A 25,416-nucleotide genomic window follows, 5' to 3' on the forward strand; every position below is an offset into this window, starting at 1 on the left:
CCAACCTACTTCAGGGTACACCATTTCATCAGGAAACCCCTCCTCAAACCATAGTCACAGATGCCTTATTACTAGGATGGGGAGCCCACATAGACCACCTCTAAATTCAGGGCAAGTGGTCTCAGAGAGAATCGACATACCACATCAGTCTCCTGGAACTGCGAGCAGTCCATTTGGCACTGACGGCAGTTCATCCATTGGTCAAGTCCAACTCCCTGCTTGTTTAGATGGACAATACAACAACCATGTACTACCTCAACAAGCAGGGAGGGATAAGGTCCAGGCCCTTGTCTCACAAAGCCTAGACAATCTGGAAATAGCTTCTGGCCAGAGACCTTACAGTCATGCCAACTCACCTTCCAGGTGTACAAAATGCTCAAGCAGATTCTCTCAGCAGACTCCTCCAAGAAAACTACGACTGGGTCTTAAACGACGACATCGTCCAAGACATCCTCAAACTCTGGGGCACCCCAGCTCAGTTCTTAATTTGTAAAATATTAAGTGCAGGTGCTCCAATTTTTTCCTGGAAGCCACACCCACTTCTCTGGCTCCGCCCACTTCTTGCAGAGGCTCCACCCACTTCCTTTATTGGTTCCACCCACATCCACAAGCCTCAACACATCATAGCCACTCCTCACATCTTGAGTTCCGCAAGAAGCTGAACACCTGGCTCTTCACATAGCACCTCGGGGGCCTCACGCCTACACAGCTGCCCAAGTGCCTGGATACCCTCTCGGGTGATAAGTTATATTGATTTGTAGAAATACTTAACATAATGTAACATATGGGAAGCCTATGACAAAAACTTAAAAGTGAACTCAAATTGTAGAATGTGAAGAAAATGCAGCTTCAGAAAAGGTCATTAGAGGACTTGAGGCAGGTTTGGAAATGAAAGAGAATGTGCTTGCACTGTGCTGTTTAAAAGAAAGGAAGGGGTGAAGGAAGGAATACATTAAAGAAGGCAGCAACAAATGCAGGCAGGAAGGGGAGTACTGGAGTGAGGATATATATGAGCAATGGATGAAAGAAGGAGGGAATAAGAAAATAATGTGAAAGGAAGAAATGAAGGAATAGAGGGACAAAGGAAGTGAATGATGTGTGATGAATAGAACGAAGAAAGGAAAGGACCAAGATAAGCATAAGGAATGGTTGATAAGAAAAGAAATTAAAGAAGAGGTGAAGGAAGGAGCAGGAAAACAAAGTAAGGAAAGAATGGAGGAAGAAGGATTAAATGCACCCAGGGAGGAAGTATGGGGAATGAATGAGGGTGTAAGGAAGAAAGAATAGAATGAGGGTGTAAGCAAGCAAGAATGGAATGCGGGTGTAAGGAAGCAAGAAGCAAGAGGAGAAAGGAGGCATGGCTGGAGGTGCTGAGGAAGAGAAAAAGGGAAAAGAAAAAGATGGGACGAAGGAAAGAAAGGAGGTCAGGGGAATGAATACGAATATGAAAGGTACTGGGGCAAGGAGGGACAGAGAGAATAATGACAGCGTAATATTGCATAGACATTGAAAAACAAAAGATTGAAATACATTTGTGTCCTTAACATTCCATGTATGTTTGTAAAGCACATATTCACCAAAGGGGGCATTGACACTGAATTAAAAATGTTGTTAACCAGCTATATGGCACACATTTTATCAACCTCAGAAATATGAAAGACTGAGTTGCCGCATCAAGATTTAAATTTATGACACTGAGAACAAACACAGATTCCTGGAATGGATATGAAGACATGCACAAGAAGGAAAAACATAAAAGTGAGAGTGAGGAAGGAGGAGAGGTCTGAAGGCAAAGATAGATACGGTAGACGAAGAATGTGAAGAGAAGTGAGGAAAGCAGAGATAGGGAGTGCAAGACTGGAGTGGAACATTATGGGAATGAAAAAAGGAAAGAGGAAAAAGGGAAGAAGAGCAGATAGCGGTGTGTGTGTGTGTGTGAAAAGCAAGTGGATGAAGAATACAAGCCCCAGCTAGGCCCGCAGAATACAAGGGTTCGCTCTCCTGTAACAAAGGTTAGAAGGAAGTTGGCACGGAAACTGCAAATACAAAGACAAAGTTTATTAACCCTTAAGGGTGGTCCTACAATCTATACAACACTCTTCAGCATTGCACAGAGTAGTACAAAGAACTTGCGTACGCGGTCCCCTTTTATACACAACAAAGGGGCTCATAAGTGGGTGGATACATCATGAGGCGAAATTCATTACCTTTTAAGGGCATTTTCGATACAGAACCAATATGTGGGCGGAGTAACCAATTTCCTGAGCCCGCAAAAACATGGTCAAGCAAGGACTAACTGATAACAGATGTGGTCAAGTCTGGGCATGCGCCAGACGGACAAAGGAGCTATTTATAGACTGTTACTAGGCAGATTACAAGAGCAACTAGCGAGAAGGTAGGACTCTTCTCGTGCACAGCACGTGGAGGCATGACCACACAAAATGGAGTCCAGACATTAGTCAACATAACGAGAGAAGCTTGTTCTAAGTAGGGGAGTTCATGTCTTTAGTGAATGCTTAACCAGATCGCTGTTTTAGGTTTCAACAGACGACCCTTTCAGCATTTACTGAAGACATTCGGCTTATTAGGATAATCATCAAATATATCAATTTTCATCATCTCTTCCACCTCTTTAGTTAAATTTTTCTGATGAGCGATATTAGCGATAGTCTTCTTATCAGGAATACAAAATGACACACATAAAGAACAGAGTAAAGGACCACATTGGACACAGATGCAACAGGAAAACAGAACTGCTACAATAATACAGAGACCAGTTAAAACCTTCCATCCCCATGTAGTGATCAATGCCCAAAACCATCCGGAAAAGGACCAAGTGCCATTTTCTGTATGGATCTCAGCCGCGATTTTATGCAGTTTATTGATAGTGCTATAAACTGATGGCGTATGATCAGGAATGAACACACAACAACTACTTCCGATAATTTTACATGCTCCCCCTCTATCAGCTAACATAACATCCAACACCATGCGATTCTGTAATGCGACAATTCTAGTAATTTGCAATTCTTCCGTAAGATTCCCAAGAGCAGCAGCGGTCTGATTCGTCACAGCCTCTACGACTCTTGTCAATCTTCGAACCTTCCTACTATTTAGGGCAGCTCCAACAAAGAAAAACAATCCTAAGTTAAAATCAATATACTGTTGCAAACTCGTATCAGTTTGATCAACATCATCAATAGATAGAGTGCGTTTATACCTATTTACAGTTACATTGTTCATCAGCTTTAAATCTTTATGATAAGATGCAGGTGCTAAGAATACAGGAGGTAATAAAAACGCTACATAACATACTCCAGACCAACCGGCCGGTAAGCGATAATAACCTTTATTCCCACATACAAAGTATGTATTATGGGAGGCTAAGAAAGTACTATTATTCAATCCATCAATGTTCAGGATGATGATACAGTCACTAACACCAACAGGAATATAACCCACACTCTGGACACACAGGTCCGCTTGAGCTTGTGCCACTTGAATCACAAAGCGCTCTTGTCCTGTAGTGTCTCTGGTGTTCGTAAAGATGTAGGGAATCGATTCATTATCCGGTCGATATTCTTCCCATTCCCATATCGTCCCATTCGCTCGTGGATAGCCATCCTTATCTTGATGACATTCCCTATTAAGTCTGAAAAGTAATCGTCCCACTGTAGGTTTCCGTGTGGCAAAAAGCAAAGTGTACCATGCTCTACAGGAGCCATTATGAGAAAAAGGAAGAGGTATGAATGGTGTTCCTCCTTTCTTCTGATGAGCTGGCATCATACCACATATCCAACAGTTTGTAGCATTCGTGGCAACGTGGGTATGATGCAACATCTGAATGAAAGTGTTATTCAAATAAGACTGACGATGCTTCAGTTCTTGCTACGGAAGTGTATAAAAGTAGTGCTCCTCAGGCACTGGAGCAGTCAAAACAAGCAACTCCCGGGCAGGAGTCACATCCTCAACAAACCATGTAGCTATACCAACAATAGCTACTGTAATAATAAAGCCTGTTGCGCAAAGAATCTTCTTCTTCTCCATCTTAGAGTAAAAAGTCAATATCTGCCTGAAACTAAAAGGTTGTCAGCACTCTTCCCCTTAGGCAGCGGTTGATTTCTTCACCAGCGGGCCAAGACGGGTGTCGCTACACTAATGCAGGGCTGATCCCCCCCCCTTGCCTCATTGGCTCTCCGTTTCACTAACCTAAGGGCCGTTCTGACAACATATCTGGATACAGAAAAGAAAAATCACTTCCTCGGTCGAAGATGATATCTCCCTCCTCCGGGGATCACTTGGTCCGGGAAGAGCTCCGCAGTGTCGGTTGGTTCCACGGCACGGCCTTTCTCCGCAGTCAGGATTTCTCGATGGTCGGTCAACACAGCAGGATCCACCAGTCCAGACGGCACTTTACGACAGTGCAAGAAGTGGATCCAGTTCTTCCGGTTGGAAACTCGCACAGCTGTCCTTGTTGCGAGCAGAACTTGCTCAGGGCCGACCCATCTTGGCTCCAGACTGTTCGTCCTTTGGAAAGCTTTCACCATCACCAGGTCACCAGGTCGGAGATTATGGCCTTCACCGGTGGACCGATCAGGGAGCGCCTCTCGAACCTGTTGATGAATAGAAACCAAATTATCTGTTAACTGTGCCAGGTAATCACTCATCATTACACAAGGTACATCATACATTGACTGTGGTTTTGGTGGGCCCCAAATATTCATTGGGCGCCCAAATACAGTCTCATAAGGCGTGAGACCGGTCCGAGAATGCGGTATCGATCTAATTGACAACAATGCCAGCGGTAAAGCATCTGGCCAAGTCAAAGAAGTTGAAGCTTGAATCTTAGCAATTTTTAGCTTCAGTGTACCGTTATATTTCTCAACCAGTCCCGCAGACTGCGGGTGAAACACCGCATGGAACTTCTGCGTAATGCCTAGTCCTTTCAGGACATACTTGATGACATCTGCTACGAAATGGGGCCCGTTATCACTCCACAGCAATCTACAAACCCCATATCGAGGGAAAAACTCTTTCAATAGCATCTTTGCTGTAGTCATTGCAGTATTGTCTTTCGTAGGGTAGGCCTCCACCCATTTACTGAAGGCACAAACCACTACTAGAACATACTTCAGATTGTTACAGCGTTCAAGCTGAATGTAATCCATCTGCAGAAGGGTGCAGTGGGTGTCGCAAACCCTCCTGCTGGAGTTCGTGTACCCTTTCCTGGGTTATACCTCAGGCAAATCATACAGGTCTGCACTACCCTTTTTGCCGTACTAGCGATCTCCGGATGCTCCCAAACTCGTGTGAGTAATTTGACAATTGCGGAAGCTCCGACATGTGCTAGTCCATGTGCCATCTGGACCATAGGTTGGACGAAAGCAGTGGGTAACTTCCATTTATCCATCTGCTTACTTCTCCAACACCCTTCATCATCTAACTCTCCATCATTGGACCATTGTTCCCGTTCCTTATCGGAAGCGGTCCTCTGTATCTCCAGCACTTCTCTCCTGGCATCGTGCCATCTTTCTGTCTGTGACTTCACAACATACATTGCAGTAGCACCAGGCTGCATTGCAGTCTCTCGCGCCACCCGGTCTGCTAAAGCATTCCCTTCTCCAACTTTATCAACCACCTTCTTGTGGGCACTGCATTTAACTATAGCAATCTTCTTTGGATATGTTAGTGCAGTCAAAAGGTTGTGAACTAACTCCCCATACATTATCGGTGCTCCATGTGACGTTAGAAACCCTCTCTCCCTCCAGAGTAGGCAGAAATCGTGCGCTACTCCGAAGGCATAGCGGCTATCTGTATAAACATTCACACACAATCCTGCACTGAGCTCACATGCTCATGTTAATGCTATCAGTTCCGCTGCTTGAGCTGATTTCTGTGGTATGCGTGCTGTCTCCACTATTGTTTGTAATGTGGTAATTGCATACGCTGCTGAAGTCGTACCATCTGGTAGCTTGAGGCATGATCCATCCACCCACAATTCTCCATCTACATCTGTAAAGGGCGTATCCTGGAGATCAATACGACCCTTTGTCTGTTCCTCAGTCACAAGGATACAGTCATGTGTTTCTCGTGCTTCAGGCTGAGTTTCCGGAAATGGCAATAATGTGGCTGGGTTTAACGTTACACACCTCTTTAACGTAATATGAGGAGCCAAAAGCGTCAACTCATATCCCGTTAAACGAGCACTGGTCAAATGCTGCGTCTTTGTCTGATTAAGCAGGGCATCCACAGCATGGGGAACTAATACCAACAGCTTGTGAGATAACACAATTCCTTCGCTCTGGCGTATTGACACAGCTGCCGCCGCAACCGAGCGAAAACAACCAGGCAATGCTCGGGCAACAGGATCAAGTACAGCCGAAAAATATGCACACGGGCGCTGCTTGTCGCCGTGCATCTGCACTAAAACTGATAATGCACATCCATCTCTCTCATGCACATACAGTGAAAAGGGCTTCGTATAATCAGGAGTACCTAACACTGGTGCTGAGCAAAGGGCTTGTCGTAATTGCTGAAAAGCAATTTCACACTCATTGGACCAGGGAAGAGGAATCGGAGTGTCTTTTGTCAGAAGTGCTAACAATGGCTTAGCTATGTGTGAGAACCCCAATATCCATTGCCTACAGAAAGAGGCCAAACCCAAAAATGCACGCACATCCTTCTCTGTGGAAGGTGCTGGTGTGTCCAAAATTGCTTGAATACGATCTGGTGTAAGTGCACGCCCCTCCTTAGACAAAAGGTGACCCAAATAAGTCACCTTTGGTCTACAGAATTGCAATTTCTTCCTCGACACTTTGTGATTGTGAGATGCCAAAAAAGAAAGCAAGGATAACGTAGTCTTCTCACACAACTCAGGAGTGTCAGCCACCAACAAGATGTCATCGACATATTGTATAAGGGCGACACCCTCGGGCAGGACAAAGGAATCCAATTGCCTTTTCAATGCTTGACTGTAAATGCTAGGGCTTTCTGTGTAGCCCTGGGGGACTCTGCAAAACCTATAAGACCTATTATTCAAAGTGAAACCGAAGAGATATCGGCTATCAGGGTGAATAGGGATCGAAAAGAAGGCATTTTTCAAATCAATGACTGAAAACACAGTCGCCGTTGGCGGGACCAAAGTGAGTAACGTCGTGATATCAGAAACCACTGGATACTGAGGTATCACTATCTTATTCACCTCTCGTAAATCAATGATGAAACGATAAACCTTGGAGTCAGTATCTTTCTTCAAAATGGGCAAAATAGGACTGTTGCAAACATTATAGGGAACTTCTTCTACTACCCCCACTTGAATAAAATCCTGCACAATCTGAATAAGTGCCTCCTCCCCCTCCTGGGAAATGCGATACTGAGGGAGGCGCGGTAAGACCGCACCCTCCTGGACACGGATGTGGACGGGCGGGATCACCATCTGTCCCACATCAGTATCTGAAACGGCCCACAAAGAATGGGGAAGAGAGGCTAATGCAGTGTCCTCCACAACCACACACATCCGGTCTGCCAGGGGGTGATTATCATTCAAGATCACACGTACTCCAGTAGGAGAGCAGCGGATCGTAGCTCTGAAGTGCTTAAGCATATCGAGACCCATAATGTTATCAGGTGTGTTCGGGGCGAGCAAAAACGGACAGGGTGCAGAAAAGTGATCAACATGGAAGGGAAGGGGTCGAGAAAGAGGGCTTCGAGAGAGTGTACCATCAAACCCTACCGATGTAACCATTAAGCCAGATGGGGGAGCCCTCGGAACCAATTGTTTAGATAGTGCACTACGAGTAGCTCCGGTATCAACTAGGAACCGATCAGTAGACCCCAAAACACTTGCTAAAACATAAGGACCCTGCTGATCAACCGGTACTTCAACTGATTCCAACCCCCATCCAACGCAATCCTATGCATGCTGTGAATCGTAGTACCCCGGGCGGTCATTCCCAGTCATCTGATACTGATTTTGTCGGTCAAATACGTTAGGGCCACCCCGTTGCTGCACGCTAGGCTCAAATCGAGCACGATCACTGGAATGTCCTCTGAAGTTCGAAAAGCCCCCTCTACCTCTCGGTGGTCCCTGACCACGCCCCTGACGAGATGCATGCAACGCCGGACAATCTCTGGCCCAATGGCCCGACTGTTTACAATACGCGCATTGATTCCTATTTACATCTGACCGACCCGAAGGGGGACCATAAAATCCTCCCCTACCTCTGTCGACACCCCGACGAGGCGGACCATACACCTGTGCTAACATCACCTTTGTTTTTAAATCTTTCGATTTCTTCTCCTCCTGCCCCTTCGCTTCTTGTTCCTGACGCTCATAATACTGAGCCATAGTCAGGAGGGATGCCGGAGACGAGGTGGACCAAGAACTTTCACTCGCCTTTAAACGAGCTGCTATTCCCGGTAATAAATTTGTCACATATTTATCCACAAAGAGATGGCGACCCGTATCATCGGTAAGTGACTGACCACTGAAATCATGAAACGTCTCCTCAAAGCGCGTAAAGAAATCTGAGACGGATTCATCCACCTTCTGTTTACACGACGCTAACATATTCCAGTCAATCTTTTTAGGGGGAATAATCGTTTTCAACTTAGTCAAGATAGCAGCAGGAAGATCTAAAATAATCCGCGGTGGTTTTTGCGCGGGCTTTCTTTCCCTATCCTCATCCTCAATCTCAGACCACCTAGCCTTAAAAGTGGGAACATCATCCACCTTTCGCACAGATCGCCACATATCAGGTGGCAATATGAGTCCAAAGAACAAATCTATATCCGCTAAAGTCATAGTACAAGAATTCAGGGCCCCTTCGACCTCTTCATAGAAGGCCGTTGGGTTCTTACGGGGGTCAGGCAATGCATTCTTCAATGCCATAACATCAGCCCTATGCCAGGGAGTATAGACCCAATTGTACACAAAATATCCCTTAGCATCGGCAGAAGTGATATCCGAACTAGTTCCCGCTCCTTTAGGAGGAACATACAAAGGTGCTGCCTCTCGCATCGGTTTAACATGCACTAGTTCGCTCTTATCTGAGTGGGAGGTAGATGACTGGTCATCGATGATACGTGGATTCGACTGCTCCTGTTCCCCTGCCTGCAGGCACGCTCTCTCTTTAAGGTTATTCGCCGCGTCCCGTAATGCAAACAGCCGTCGAACCGCATCAGGTGCCTTAGAGGGAGAAAAAACACCGTTACGTAATGCTTTAGCATCTAATACTACATCATCAGGCTCAAAAACTTCTGAATATTTCCGAAAGGCGGAAATCACTTCATCAGAAAAGGCGCCCAAAAAATACAACTTCTCCCTGTCCTGCCACTGTTCCAAAGAATCCAATAACTCAGCAAGGGATACCTTGCCCTTAAATGCACGAAGAGAAATTTTCCGAAGCTCACCCATACGCTCAATTGATAACATGGACCGCGTGTCTACCTTATCCGCAACCACTCCAGAATCCTGCGATCTCGGGGCGGACGCGCCAGCATAAGGAGGCGGAGAACGATCTAATAAATAAAAATCATCTTCAAGATTAGTAAGGACAGGATAAAGTGGCTGGCGGACAGCATATTGACCCGAGACTTGCAATCTACGCTCTTTCTCTTGTCTCTCCGCCAATTCTCTTTCCTCCCGGCGCTTCGATTCCTGCGCTCTCACATGATAATTTTTCCGTTGTTCTTTGTCAAACAGCACTTTCTCACGTTTCTCTCGCTCACGTACTTCCTTTACCCATAACCGTACACATTCAAACATGTCTTGGCGAGCACGCCGTTTACACATACACTGTTCATCAGAAAAGGCGCCCAAAAAATACAACTTCTCCCTGTCCTGCCACTGTTCCAAAGAATCCAATAACTCAGCAAGGGATACCTTGCCCTTAAATGCACGAAGAGAAATTTTCCGAAGCTCACCCATACGCTCAATTGATAACATGGACCGCGTGTCTACCTTATCCGCAACCACTCCAGAATCCTGCGATCTCGGGGCGGACGCGCCAGCATAAGGAGGCGGAGAACGATCTAATAAATAAAAATCATCTTCAAGATTAGTAAGGACAGGATAAAGTGGCTGGCGGACAGCATATTGACCCGAGACTTGCAACCTACGCTCTTTCTCTTGTCTCTCCGCCAATTCTCTTTCCTCCCGGCGCTTCGATTCCTGCGCTCTCACATGATCATTTTTCCGTTGTTCTTTGTCAAACAGCGCTTTCTCACGTTTCTCTCGCTCACGTACTTCCTTTACCCATAACCGTACACATTCAAACATGTCTTGGCGAGCACGCCGTTTACACATACACTGTTCCACATACTCAATCTTACGCATATCAAACGATCCATACAAAGGCCATCGCAACTCAGGATCCTTTTTGGTATATTTCCTCCACACTGTGCTGTACATTATAGAGGAAAGACCATGCTTCACATACATATCCCTATTAGGAGTCCCCTCTGGGGGGGCTGGAGCAGATTCCTCGAGATTTAACCGGTTTACAAAACAGCAGCACCACTTACGGAGTGCGCTGAAAGCAGGCATGCTCAAAAATAATGCAGAATATGCAGTATTATCAAAAAATTGGCACTTAAACTTTGTGCCGCTCAAATTTTCACAGTTCCGGAGAAATATCTCCACATTACCTGCCTATATGTGTTGCAACGCATATATTCTCACAGTAATCAATACAAAATATGACCGGTCATCACAAATCAAACTCAAATAGCCAACTCAGGCTTCAAAACTCGGAGCAAGTACCGTACAACGGTTCTTACCAATCAAGAGTGTCCAGATTCCAACTGCCAAGTTCCAAAATTCGCCCAAACGGCTATCACAGCAAACCGACAGAAGAGGTCTCAGTCGAGGACCGGCGCCACCCAGAAGGTCAGTTCGGAAGGGGAGGAAGAAAAACCTCGAGATGCCAGGGCTAAAAGACGCCGCTGGCAGTGATCACATCCCCGGTCAAATTCCTCACCTTCACCACGACCAATCCTTCGAGCGTCCGAGTCGCCGATGAGCCCCACGTGATGGGCGCCAATTGAAGAATACAAGCCCCAGCTAGGCCCGCAGAATACAAGGGTTCGCTCTCCTGTAACAAAGGTTAGAAGGAAGTTGGCACGGAAACTGCAAATACAAAGACAAAGTTTATTAACCCTTAAGGGTGGTCCTACAATCTATACAACACTCTTCAGCATTGCACAGAGTAGTACAAAGAACTTGCGTACGCGGTCCCCTTTTATACACAACAAAGGGGCTCATAAGTGGGTGGATACATCATGAGGCGAAATTCATTACCTTTTAAGGGCATTTTCGATACAGAACCAATATGTGGGCGGAGTAACCAATTTCCTGAGCCCGCGAAAACATGGTCAAGCAAGGACTAACTGATAACAGATGTGGTCAAGTCTGGGCATGCGCCAGACGGACAAAGGAGCTATTTATAGACTGTTACTAGGCAGATTACAAGAGCAACTAGCGAGAAGGTAGGACTCTTCTCGTGCACAGCACGTGGAGACATGACCACACAAAATGGAGTCCAGACATTAGTCAACATAACGGGAGAAGCTTGTTCTAAGTAGGGGAATTCATGTCTTTAGTGAATGCTTAACCAGATCGCTGTTTTAGGTTTCAACATGGAAGGGAAAGATGAGAATGTGAAATATGAAAAGCAGTCAATGAGGGGAGGTGGCGATTAAGGGGAAACATGGCCGTAGTGCAGAAAGTGAAAGAAGAATGGAGAGAAGGGAAGGAGTAAGGTGTGAAGGGGAGGAAGAAAAGCAAGAAAAGAGTACACCACTGCTTTATTAAATATAAAGTAATCAGTTATGTAAAGGTGAGGGGTGACAAGGCTGTATCATTCTAGGCCCGTCTCATCATTGCACAGCTGCGCTGTCCAAGACGCACAACGGCGATTTAGGACATCATATCACTGAGTGGCAAGCTTGAGGGTCTGCCATTTGTGCATGCACTGTGAAAGCATGTGCCACTGTCTAAGGCCTAGTTCTTTTACAGGGTATATGAACATGGTGCTCCCTCCCACATCCTCGAGCTTGGTGCATACGCTGCCAAAAGAGATTTTTGCATCGGGTGCAAGGAGCGCTAAAGCCGGCGCCGCCAACACGTTCACTTACAAACTCATTAATTCAACCACTCACATTGACTTGAGTATAGATAAATACATCACAGATTAACTAACTTCATGTGAAGATAGAAACAATGTCATATATTTTAAATTACGCTTCATTTTACAATGTGTCCACTTCAGGCACGTTTGCACAGGTCTGTCTGTGTAGTGTACCCTAAACATTCTACATTTTAACAAGTGTGCACCGAATCCTTTGAACAACATGAATGACTCTTTAGTCCTCAAGAGGCAACAGGAGTGAAAGAATGAAAAAGTCATGTGTGAATGACTCTTTCAATTTAGCTCCTAAATGATAAATTCTTTTTTCAAAACAGATAACCCTTTCCATCCTATAATAAGACAATCACATACCGTGTAGTGGGCCAGGGGTGGCATTTTTACCATAAGTGGGTTTAATTAAGGAGACAGACAGTGGTTTCCTCAGTATACTATTGCTCATTTTGCATTTGGACACTTGAAGCAACAGGCATGTATGTTTGCGTCAATCAGTTTCACCTGTATTGTTCTTTCATCTAGTAATTGAATTTAGGGGAAATGAAATGAAAGGACACACTTGCAGAGACAATGGTCACACAATGTTTACATGCAAATATATCACATATGCCAGTGTTAGCCCGATAGCGATCTAATCAGCTATGCTAATGTGGTCTTTTATAGCGTAGCTATCTCCTGTCCCAGCAAAAGGACAAAAGTATCCAACATTCTCCCGGCATTGCAGACCCATAGTTGCATCCTTAATGTATTAAAAAATAAGAAAAGATGAAAATTGAGCCCATTGCTATATGCCTATGTGCCAAACATAGCCTAAATCAACAAAACTGGAACGTGATAACCCTCCTATGCCAGACGCACAGCATAATTTGTTAATGTTGAGAAACATACCATAGGCTTCTTAATTTTTAACAGTTTCATTCCATTTGACCCAGTGTTTTTTTTTCATTCATTGCTCACTCCATTCACATGTAAGGTTATATATGTTTTCCATTTCTTCTCGTGCAACAGCTATGCCTATCCAGGCCTTTCTCTAGGGCACGCAGAAATACATAGTTCCTCCTTGGCAGTATTATCATGTTTTACCCAATGGATTTCGGGCTCCTATAGCCCTTCTTCAGGGGTAACTATAAATTATTACCATTCGTTTTTTGTTCAGACCAATATGCGTCGAAATTAGTTTAAAACTCATTACGCTATGTGTAAACCCCTACCATATTTTTTGACAACACCCTTTCAGTGATCTACATTGTCCCCCTCAAGAACATGTTTAAACTCATGCAAAGTGTGCCCATAAAACATATTTAGAAACTCTCCCAAAAAGTACCCTCCTTCTATCTTCTACATCCGTGTTCACATGCACAATGACTGAGTGCTTCGCCCGTAAGATCACACCCATTGTGTTCACAATCAACTGAATAAAAACTGACTTTAGAGTAATAAGACATAGTCACAACCAAAATGAACTGAGCTTTCTTGTGTATCTGCATTCTCCATCTCACAGTGTATTAACTCTAACCGCATTCCACATCTTCTGTGTGAAAGTGCTCAATTTGTATCTACCACGTGATCCTCCCCTTTGTAGCTCATGTAGCATGACCACACACTACTATTTTTTTTTTTTTTTTTTTTTTTTTTAGTCCTCATTTTGCAATACTTGTGCAGGTTTTGATGTTTGGAGACCAGAGCTGCTATTTCAACTATTTCAACTGTCCTGGGCAACTCAGAAAACCTTCAAAGGAAAGTTTTTCCTTGCAGCTGGAAGCCAATTATCACCTAGACACAACGGAAGGGGCCATCCACCCTTAATTATTTAGTGTATTGCCTGGGTTAAATCATTGGACTTTAGTCACAAGGATTAGAGAAATGCTCCCAAATTTCCCAGAAGTTGTATTTTTTCCTGGGCTTTCCGCTTCTATCTAATCTGTTCACTCTACCAATAGATTTCCACCAATCCAAGTGTTTAGGTGGTGTGGTGCAAACCCAGTTAATACATATTTCTCTGCGTGCTAAAAGAATTAATACAAAAAGTAGATTCTCCTGTCTTAGACCTAAATTACTTGTATTTACAAATGATTTGAAGATCCCAAAGATTACCAATTCCATACTTACAATTATTTGTTGACCAAGAAGGTCCGTCAGCGTCTTACCAACTTTTAGCCAGAATTCTTCGAGATGGGGGCACTGCCAGAACATATGTATATCATCTGCCTTATCTTCACCGCATTTTGGACATTTTTTCACTTGTTGATGGCTTTGGAACTTTGAAAGTTTTTTTGGAGTCCAGTAGGCTCTGTGAATAGTGAAGATGTGATTTCTCCTTAGTGCGGCGGACTGAATGATACCCCAGCATTTCCCCATTGATACTTGCCATATGTCTTGAAGATCTGTAGTAGGCAGCGAGATCCCCCAGGTCGAGTCAGGAATCGTAAAATGATCTTCTCCAGCTGTTATTAGAGACCAGTACCACAATGATACTTCTTTTTTCTGGAGACCGACTCCAAGCATCTTGAGTTCCAGTTGCTGGTTGCCCTTAAATGGTTCTGTTATTGAGTTTATCCAGCTCAAAAGTTGGTAATATTTAAACTTTGATAGGCGATCTTCTGTGGCAGATGTTAACAGATCCCAACCAATCAATGTGTTATTTGGAATAAGTTCCCCCCAGTTCAGGATTCCAGCTCTCCTTAACGGTAAGGCCAGTTGATCTTTAAGGCAGTCCGGAGTTCCGGGGGAATCCCAGACTGGAGAGTATTTACTATAATAGGGGATCTTTAAAGTTTTCCTGATTTGTAACCATAACTTAGCTGCCGACAGGAGAATTTTCAGTTTAATCTTTTTAAAGAATTTTTGATGACCAAATTTAAATAGGAAATGGCCTCCTGTGTCTACCATCGCTTGTAGGTGTGGTGGATATACCTCATAGTTTTGCAAGAGTATCCTAGTGTGTTTAAATTGAAAGGCCTTACAATACTCTAGTATGTCTGGACTTGCTATACCACCTTGGATCTTTGTTCTTCTTAGTTTTTTCCAGGCTATTCTCGGACATTTAGAGTTCCATATAAAACCGTTTAGTTCTCCCTGTAGTTTAAGTATAGAAGACTTATTGAATTCCAGGGGAATAGCGCTAAAAATAAAGGTGAATTTTGGGAGAATGGCCATCTTGATGATGTTAGATCTGCCTAAGAATGTTAAGGGGAGCCCGCTCCAGGTTTTCAAAAGTTTCCTTACTTCCGTTAGGACTCTGTTAAAGTTTATTTGTGGTAACACATCAATATCCTTGACTATGTCCAACCCAAGGTATCTGATCTTTGATTTCACTAGCTGCAGATTGCTTATAGTGTTCCACTCCAGGATTTCTGATTTTGATTGATTTATCTGATAACCTGAGATGTAACCAAAGTCTTGTATCATTAGCTCAATTTCGGGGATTGATTCAGCGGAGTTGTTAGTGAAGATCATTAGATCGTCGGCATATAATGCAACCTTTTTGATCCAGTTTTTGTGGCAGAATGGTTTTATCCTTGAATTATTTCTGATAGAATGAGCAAGGGGTTCTATATATAGGTTAAAAAGTAGGGGAGAGCGGACAGCCTTGTCTGGTGCCTCTTTTAATAGCTATTTTTTCCGACAGGTTATCATTCACTAAGATTTTAGCTGAAGGGGAGCTATAGATGTTTCTTATGGCCTCCAGGAAATTGACCCCTAACTTGAATTTCTCTAAGACGGCATGTAAGAAGACCCAGTTGACTCTGTCGAAAGCTTTGGCCGCGTCTAATGTTATAACAGAGAGGGGCGCCTTTTGATGGACTGAAATGTCTATTGCTCCTATGAGTTGATGAGTAAGGTCTTGTAGCTGCCTGCCTTTTATGAAGCCTTTTTGATCTTCATGGATGATATTCTCTACACATTTACTCAGCCTCTTTGTGAGAATCTGTGTATAGATTTTATAATCACAATTTAAAAGTGATATAGGTCTGTAAGATTCACATTTGGCTGGATTTTTTTCTGGTTTTAAGATAAGTGTTATTGTTGCTTCATTCCATGAGGTTGGTTGTCTCTTTTTTTCCAGAAAAATATCAGACTAGATAGTACCTTAGCGGCAAGGGTAGAAAAAGTGGAGCATCTCCCGGCACATCTTTCGGATCATTCAGCAGTCAAAATAGTCTTGAAATTAGAACAGTCTCCCATCCATAGGAGATGGACGGTCGATAGATCCCTCTTCTTAGATCAATCCTTCATAAACCACCTAAAGTTAGAAACTACCCAGTTTTTTTAGCAGAATTGTGAAGGAATGAGCAGTCAGCTAGTCTGGGATACATACAAAGCAGTGGTGAGGGGTATTGTCAAGAGCTTTGCTGTCTTTAAAAAGAAAACTGAGAGACAACTGCTAAACAGATTAGAAGAAGAAATAAGAGTGATTGATATACAGCTCCAAAGGTCCAATTCAGATTTAACAACCAGATCTCTTAGTCAGGAGAGGAAAGATAAAGAAACATCTTTAAGAGATTCTTTGGAGGCAAGGGTAAAAGAAAAGTGGGAGACGAGTAAACTTGCCCATCACGAATATGGTGAAGGTTGTGGTAAGCTACTCGCATGGAAAATAAAATTGGACCAAGCTAGAAACAAAATCAAAGAGCTTGTAGCAGGGAACCCCCCCACAAAAACCTTGGATGAAACAATCATTAAGGAGGAATTTGAGCAATTCTTTGGGGGCCTCTACTCTGAAGACTGCTTTCCCACAAAAGCACAGATAGATAGGTATTTACAGAACCTGAATCTCCCGAGCATCTCTTCGGCCCAGAGCATAGAACTAAATGATGAAATCTCCGTAGAAGAAGTTACTCAGGTATTAAAAGAACTTAAAAAAGCAAAAGCGGCAGGCCCAGATTCCATCCCAAATGAATTATATATAGCTCTTCAGGAAACCTTATCACCCTACTTAACATCCCTCTTTAATGATATTTTTCTGGAAAAAAAGACCACACACTACTATTACCCTACCGATTAACCAAATGCTTCTACGTGCCCATTCGGGTCCATGTGCTCTCAAGAAAAATACAAGCCCCATAAATCTCTACATCCTACCCCTCTGTGAACCTACCCACTCCTACTAATTAACCCCTGGCTTCTAACTACACATTCAACAACACGTGTATTCAAAAATACCAATCCCATTAAATCACATGGCCCACCCTCCCATCAACTTGCTAATAGTTATGATATCCACATTTTTGGTTATACAACATAACATATTTTTTCAATTTAGATGCTCTACATAGCATTGATCATTTGTTGATGAAAAAACATTTTTATACATGCAATGATAAGCAATGACAGTATGTTAGTCCGTAACTCCAAATGTGAATTACCACTTGTGGACTTGATGTTACCCAATCACCTTACATGTGACATCATGTTGTTTATTCTGCTTAAACTTTCCTTGGTGCAAACGATCGATGAGGCAGTTATACTAGCCAAACATTCCAGTTTTGTTGATTTTATACAAGTGTGTTACAGGGGCAGAGCACGCAAGCACAGGCTGCATGCAAATGTCAAATTAGTTTCAAGCACAGTAGAATAAATTAATTAGAATGGTGTGCATTCGATCATCTTTGTTTGGATAAACATAGCCGAAAGGCATAGAAATAAGCTTTCAAAGTTTTTAAGCCAGCAAAAGAAACATTTGAGGCGCCGACCAACACAAACTGACTTAGACTAATGAGGGCAGAGCAGCAAGTGCACACCCTAGTTGGTGGTGCGCCATGAGCACTTCAAATGCAGAATTAGAGACAGATTCAAGTCAGTGCTTATAAAAATGCATGCTAAGGACTCTTTTTCAATTTCAGAAAGGCAGGAAAGAAAGATAAATCTACGAAGGATTTCCTTTTCATAGCATGCTGCTAAATGCTAGCAAACCAAAACTATGAGGCTCGAGGAAAGCAGCCTCTGGCAACCTTCCTACAGATTTTACCAGGCAATAACCCTGAAGCCAGGCCCTCAGGCAGCACGGGAGACAGGAGATAATAGGACGTGCCTCAATGCCGGATATTTATTTTTGGAACAGCTCTTGTTGCTTTAATGAAGCAAGTCAAATCTATCTATGAAAATTATACCTGCATTGATAGGCGCTCGTACATACTCACTTCTGCTGCACGTTGGGATACTGTAAAGCGTTCATTGGCAGTCCTGCACACTTCAATCCTGCCTTGCCTCAGCTCAGCAAAAGCCCGCCCTCAGGCTCAGCCATTCTCCAACGGTCGGAAATAAAGAAAAGTTCAGTGAAAGGCAGGCGCGACGTACATCACTAACGTGATGACGACGGTCTTTCAATATGCCTGGACTAGGGAGGGACTGCCGAGGACATACCAGGCAGCCACAGAAGGAGGGCAGGAATTTATTTTTAATAATTACCGGGCCAGGAGAAAAATTGTATAGACCCGGCCCGGTAAAATAAGTGCCGGTGCTGAGCACAGGAAAGCACCGGCACAAATTAAGCACTGCCCCAGCCATAGACCTGTTTCCGACAACAGAAAACACGAAATGCCGAAGCTTCGCATCAAGGTACTTCTAGCTAGGGACGCCTAGGAATGCCCTTATGATCAGCTGGTCCGGCAGATTTCTCTATGCTTTTCTGCCAGTTCCCCTGATCCCAGCAATCCTCATCAAGCTGTCTCACTCGAGAGCCAAGATGATACTTATGGCTCCAGAGTGGCCTCGTCAGTGCCAGTGGTGGTTCACGGACCTCCTTTACCGGTCTATCTGTCCGCATCTCAAGCTGCCATGCAGACCAGACCTACTGACAAAATTCGGAGGCCAGATGGTACACCCTCATCTCTCCTCTTTGAGTTTGGCTGCATTGTTCCTGAGCTAGTGATATGAACATTTGAACTGAGCTCAAGACTGCCTGAATATCCTGAGAGAGACAAAGCAGCCTTCCACACATGCTGCATATGCTTTCAGATGGAAAGATTCTGTATATGGTGTTCATCTAAGAACAAGGACTTCCTAGGAAGATGTAATTCTTCCATACTTACTCCATTGACTCAATCTGGCTTGCAATTCTCTGCTATAAAGGTTACTGCCAACAGAAAATGTCCTTCACATACCTCTTTTTTAGAGTCCCCATCATTAAGGATTTCCTAGAAGGTTTGAAGGAAGTTTTTCCTCCGATTAGGTACTCTTCCCCTCCATGGGAGCTGAAAGTACTTCTTTCATACCTTATACAGGACCCCTTCGAGCCCATGCATGAGGCATGTCCCCAACACCTATCTTGGGAAACTGCTTTACTTGTGGCAATTACATCTGCCCATAGGGTTAGTGAGATCTAAGCACTCTGTTCGCATGAACCATACACCGTATTTCATTCTAGCAAAGTAGTTATGAGGACTCACCCGAAATTCCTCCCTAAGGTAGTTTCAGACTTCCTTGTCAACCAGACAATCTCATTACCCACTTTTTTTCATAATCCCTCTCACTCCAGTGGAAAGAACTCTCCATTCCCTGGATGTGAGGAGAGTTCTTAAATTCTATTTAGACAAGAGAAGGGACATCTGGAGATCAGACCAAATGTTTATCAACTACGGTCCACTCCCTTCAGGCTTAGCCACCTCTGAGCAGTCCATTTCCCGATGGATAGTCTCATGTATTTTGCTCTGCTATCAAAAAGCTAACACAAGACCCTTAGCTATACCACAAGCACACTCTACTAGAAGGAAAGCAGCTACTGCTGCTTTGCTGAATAATATCCCTATTCTAGAAATTTGCAAAGCAGCCACCTAGAAATCAGTTCATACATTCACCAAGCACTACTGCCTAGAATCTGACGCTAGAGCAGATGCTCAAGTAGGACAGGCTTCTCTCGGAAACCTATTCGCTTAAACTGTCTAGTTCTTCCTCTGTCTCCTTTACCGTGCTATGTGGGGATGGGCTTGCTATTCTGACTATAAATGAAAATCCCCTACAAGAGAAGGTATATAGTTTCTTACCTGTAACTACAGTTCTCTTGTAGGGGAATTTCCATGATACGTCATAAGTGACCCTCCCTCCTCCCCAGTGGAATAGACCGAGTTATCCTTACAATCTACATATATCTCACATCGCCTTCAAAAAGAACTGCAGTGACTGCCACTACCTGTGCATGATGGGATACTGGTGGTCTCTGGATTCTTAGAGGCACAGCCTCCATTTTAGCCATATAATGAGAGTCCATGAGGCTATTCTGTCCTGCACTCCATCTCTATCATAAAGGGGTTTGTGAGGTAGATTTCTGCGGTTTGCAAAACTTCTCAAATTGTTCTCATATTTAATGTACTGCCCTTTTTTGACTTAATTGAAGAATTGGGCCATTGCAGCCTATGTATGTAGGCTGCATCATTTGTCTTTTTCTTAAGTGTCTTTACAGGGCCTTCCTGAAGAAAGATGAAAATTTCCACTTAAGAAGATATATTAAAGAAGTGCTCCTCACGCCCCGCACATCGGCGGGACAATTCAATGCTTGTGACTTATCATGGACATTCCCCTACAAAAGAACTGGAGTTACAGGTAAGAAACGATTCCTTTGTTATATAAATAGTGCACTGTCCCTTTGTGGGTCAGAGGAGGAACTCCGGCCACAACGGTCCTGGAACAAATGCTGTGTTCGACATGCCGTCTACTAACGCTGATCTTCCATCCTGCAGAGAGCCTTGCCAATCCAAATCTAGACCAAATCATCCAGGTATGGGGTCTCCGGCTACCCTAAGAGCTCCAGTGGAGAGTGCACCGTCTATGCTCTCAGAATCGGGGTAGTGTTAGGTAGGAGCATAGACGTAGTAATCAGACTGCCTTGGTCTGACTGTTCAGTTCATTCTTTTCACCATGTTAATAATGCTGGTGGCTTTGCGCTCTTTCTGACTAATAATTGCAGCTCATTCTTTCTATGCAAGATTACGAGTGTTTCAATCAATGTATTGAAAACCTTATTTGTATTCTTCCTATGTGTTACTAGGGGCATGCATGAGTAAGCAATGAAAAGGGTTAGATCTATTGCCATGTTTCCTCTGGGACTAAGAGTGTCATGTTCAAGGTTGCCAAAATCACCTGCCACCCCACGAAAGTTAGGGATTCGGGTGTGGCTCTGTGAGCTAGCTAGGAATTGGGCCTACAGTTTCCGATGGTGTAGATGGACTCAGCCCCTGCATTCTGAAGTCTTGTTGTCCTAATGTGCAGCCCTACATTTTCCTAGTAGGAACAGTGTAACATGTCCTAGTGGGAACGCGTGAGCATGAGTACCTCAGTTTTACAATTTTTAAATACAGGTGCTCTGATCCAACAGCAGCTGATTTTTCAAGCTAATGTTTTAGCTTATTATTCAAAGGAGTATTTACAACTGGAATAGGATTGTTATCGAGTATAGAATAACAATGGACATCATTCAATTGTCTGTATACTTTCTTGTAATAGTCACCCCTCCTTGTAATGTTGCCACCCTTATTTGCTTTTCTAATAATAAGGTGTAGGAAGCTGACTCTTTATTAAGTGGACCAAAAAGAGATACCCTGTGTAAAGTTACAGAGGCACAAATGACACCCCAAATGCTCTCTTTTGTGGTAGTGTGGGTGAACAGTTAGACATATCAGAGGGTAGTGCTTAGCATCTATTGCACACACAAAGGCAGTAGGTGAGATACACACTCAAAGAAATCAATCACCAATTTGTAAAATATGTTTATATAAATGTAGATACCAAGATCATCAGAATTGTACTTTTCGAGTAATTAATTTTTACAGTTTTCAGAAATGGACACAGTGCATTTTCTGGAGGGAAACATCCATTACAACGCCAGCATTGCATTGCAATGCCTTTACATCGCTGTCATTACAGCGCAAGTCGTTACAACGACATGCACTGGATGGCGCTCTAATCTAAGGAATTGTATGATTTACTATTCCAACACCTTCTCTACTGTACATTGACTGGAGTTGGAATAGTAAATCATACTATTCCTAAGTCCAGCGCCCTCCAGCGCAAGTCACGCGATGTAAAATATTGCGTTGTAAATGTATGCATAGTAACGTCATACATTCTTTTCTGGATCGGTAATGTTATTCGGGCACCTGGCAATGACTTACAGGGCTGTTCTTCAGAACTTGATGTGAGTATGGGGCGAGGTCCAATGCCACACGAACAGGTCACATCAGGAAGATCTGGGACGTCCTGGGGCAGAGGTGTGTTATGGCATCGGGTTTCCTATTCGCTTTAATAGAACACGGTTCGGTTACAAAGAGGCTGCAAGTTGGGACTGGGGGACCAGTCTGAAGGGAACCCAAAGGGGTGCTCGACCCTTGAGATGTTGGGGCTTCTTCATTGGCTGTGGGACTCTGTGCAGTGGTGTCTTTTTTTTTCACAACAAATTTTATTTGTTTTTTCGTTGGATATGTGGGCGCAGGCCCTACAAAAACCTGTAGGAGAAAATGGCATAATAACACAGCGAGTCCAAAATTTGGACCAAAATTGAACGTCTGCCCAATATGCAGGGGGTTAAACTCAAACCTGATGCAGACAGCTCTAGATCTCAGGAAGTGCAGATTAGTTAAAAGGTCGGAAAACTCCATTGCCATCTCATACGGGAAGTTCAAAGCAACGTACATATAAAAATAATATACAGTAGATGAAAGGGGTCCAGTTAAGGGTCTGTGGGTGGTAGGGGGGGAGCTCGATTCCTCGATAGGACGCCCAACGGGTCCAGATTGTTCTATTTTTAGCCAGGCAACCTCGAGCAAGGAACACTGCCTCTTCGGCCCCCATGCATCTGTCCATCTCGGTCTTCCATTTACCCAATGTAGGGGTAGAAGTCCCTTTCCACAATTGTGCGATGTCGCGCTTGGCTATAGTGAGGGCTAAAAACAATAAGTGTTGCTTACAGACATTTCCCCTATATCGTTCGTGCTATGTAAGAGGAAGAGTCTCGGGTACATCGGGAGTTCCCATGCGAGCACTTCCTGGAGGCAGGATCTAATTCTGCGCCAGAAAGGCTGCAACGCTGTGCAACTCCAAACGGTATGTAAGAAAGTACCCTCAAAGCACTCAGACCGCAGACAAGCAGGAGATGGAATCACTCCCATCCGCCACAGTCTAGTCCGTGTAAAATAAGCCCTATGTAGGAATTTAAACTGCATCAGGCGATATCTACTAGAGACCGCCGCACCTCGTGGACGGGCGATGGCTTCGGCCCAGTCGTCGTCAGTTAAGTCAGGGATGTTAGCCTGCCACGTCTGCCGCGTCTTGTTGAGTGTTGTCTGTGGGTGGGTTGTGAGGGTCTGATAGATCTGCCGAATCTTGTGAAGGCCTAAATCCCCCATTAACAGGCGGCCCTCCAATGGGTAAAATTCCGGAAGGGTCTAAAGGGAGCGGACTAGGGGATTAGTGCATGGCAAAGATGGAGATATTTATAGAATTGTCTTTTGTGGAGGTTGTATTCCTTTTGCAATTGTTGATAGAACTTCAGGGTGGTACCCCGCATCACATCCCCAAGGGTAGACATCCCCACCAGGTCCCAACCCTGGAATTCATCCAGAGCGGCCATAGGACGGAGGTATGTCCCTTGCCATAGCGGGGTAGCCCGGGTAAGTTTACCGTGCAATCCCATCCATCGGACCAACGCCCGCCAAAGCAGTATGACGACTTTACCTGCAGGAGGCATGAAGTCAAGTCTTGCTGAGCTGTACAGGATGTGGAGGAGGGGGGTCTGTGCCATTGCTGCGTCCTCAATCGTGTACGCTGGGTCGGCAGGGGAGTTATACCACCATTCGTTGACCAGAAGCAAGTGTGATGCTGCATAGTATGAATAGATGTCCGCTGCCGCGATTCTTACGCAATATGTTGATTGCACACACGTGCAAAGAACGACTCTAATCGCCCCACCGTTCCAGAGAAATTTATTTTGTATGACATTGACCTGCACAAACCAGGAGCGCAGGATGTGATAAGGGAAATTTTGGAGGCGGTACAGGATCCGAGGCAGCGATACCATCTTAAAGATGGCGGAGCGCCCATACAGGGACAAAGGAAAAGAAGACCATATCTGTCACGGTCCCTCGGAGGCCTCTCAGGATCGGTTCGCTGCTCAATGGGGTCCACCTATTGACAACCTCAATTTCAGAGATGCTGTAACAGCACGGACATTAGAGGGGGTCAATCGGGGGAAGGAAAGGAAGGGAACAGCGGGGAGGGAGATCTGTGGAGAAAAACTATGATTAAGACACACTTCACACTGCACCTCAAACCTTAGCTCCCTCCTTCCAGGAAGTACACACTATACATATTTGTCTACATGTATACCTGTAAAGAAAACAAAGAACTCAAGGATAGCATCTATAACTAGAAGGACAATTGTTTCATCATCTGACCCTCTCAAGTGTATGGCATGCTTGTCTGATTGTTCGTATCATCTATACGTGATACACAGCAGAGAACTGTGGATTACATAAAACGTATCAGCAATAATCTTCATTTATACTGTTGCCACACAATCTCAGTACATGAGCTCCTTACCCACCATAACCAGTGCGACTGTGGGCCTCACAAGGGAAGAAGGAATTACGCAATATGTTCAGCACCTCTCTTACATCCCCTGCTATGACGAAACAATACACACAGACATTAAACCAGTAATATGGAGAAATTAAGTCTGGCAGACAAGTTGCAGGAAATCGTAGAATGAGGATATACCACCTGGTACTGGTTTCTTGAGTTAAAGTCTGTTTATACCAAGATATATGGTGGCATGAGTTCTAACCGGCGCTGTGATCCCACAGGGCCGTAAGACAATAATGAGCAGGTAATGACTTGTGGCGTTGGCACTCAGTTCTGAAATGGCCACTGGTCAAAAGAATTACACTAGCGGCGTGAGTCTCAACACCAGGATGACTCTTGGCGGTGTCACTCAGGTCTGCTATGGCAGAGAATCAAAGGCAGTACTAGTGGCGTGAGTCACAACGCCGGAATACTGGGAAATGCAAAGGTATGACTCTTGGCGGTGTCACACAGGTCCGCTATGGCAGAGAATCAAAGGCAGTACTAGCGGCGTGAGTCACAACGCCGGAATACTGGGAAATGCAAAGGTATGACTCTTGGCGGTGTCACCGACACCCTTACCCCACCAAAGCCAATATGGAAGCAGCAAGGTCCTCGGAACGTCCTCCTCTGTCAGCAACTCAAGGCGAAATAATCTGCGCCATTCCCTCAGCGTCCTCGGCTTACGTTGCCGGGTGGATGAGCGCAGCGTTGTCTCCTGCGC

The sequence above is a fragment of the Triturus cristatus genome, chromosome 4_2, assembly GCF_964204655.1.
Source record: "Triturus cristatus chromosome 4_2, aTriCri1.1, whole genome shotgun sequence".
Lineage (NCBI taxonomy): Eukaryota > Metazoa > Chordata > Amphibia > Caudata > Salamandridae > Triturus > Triturus cristatus.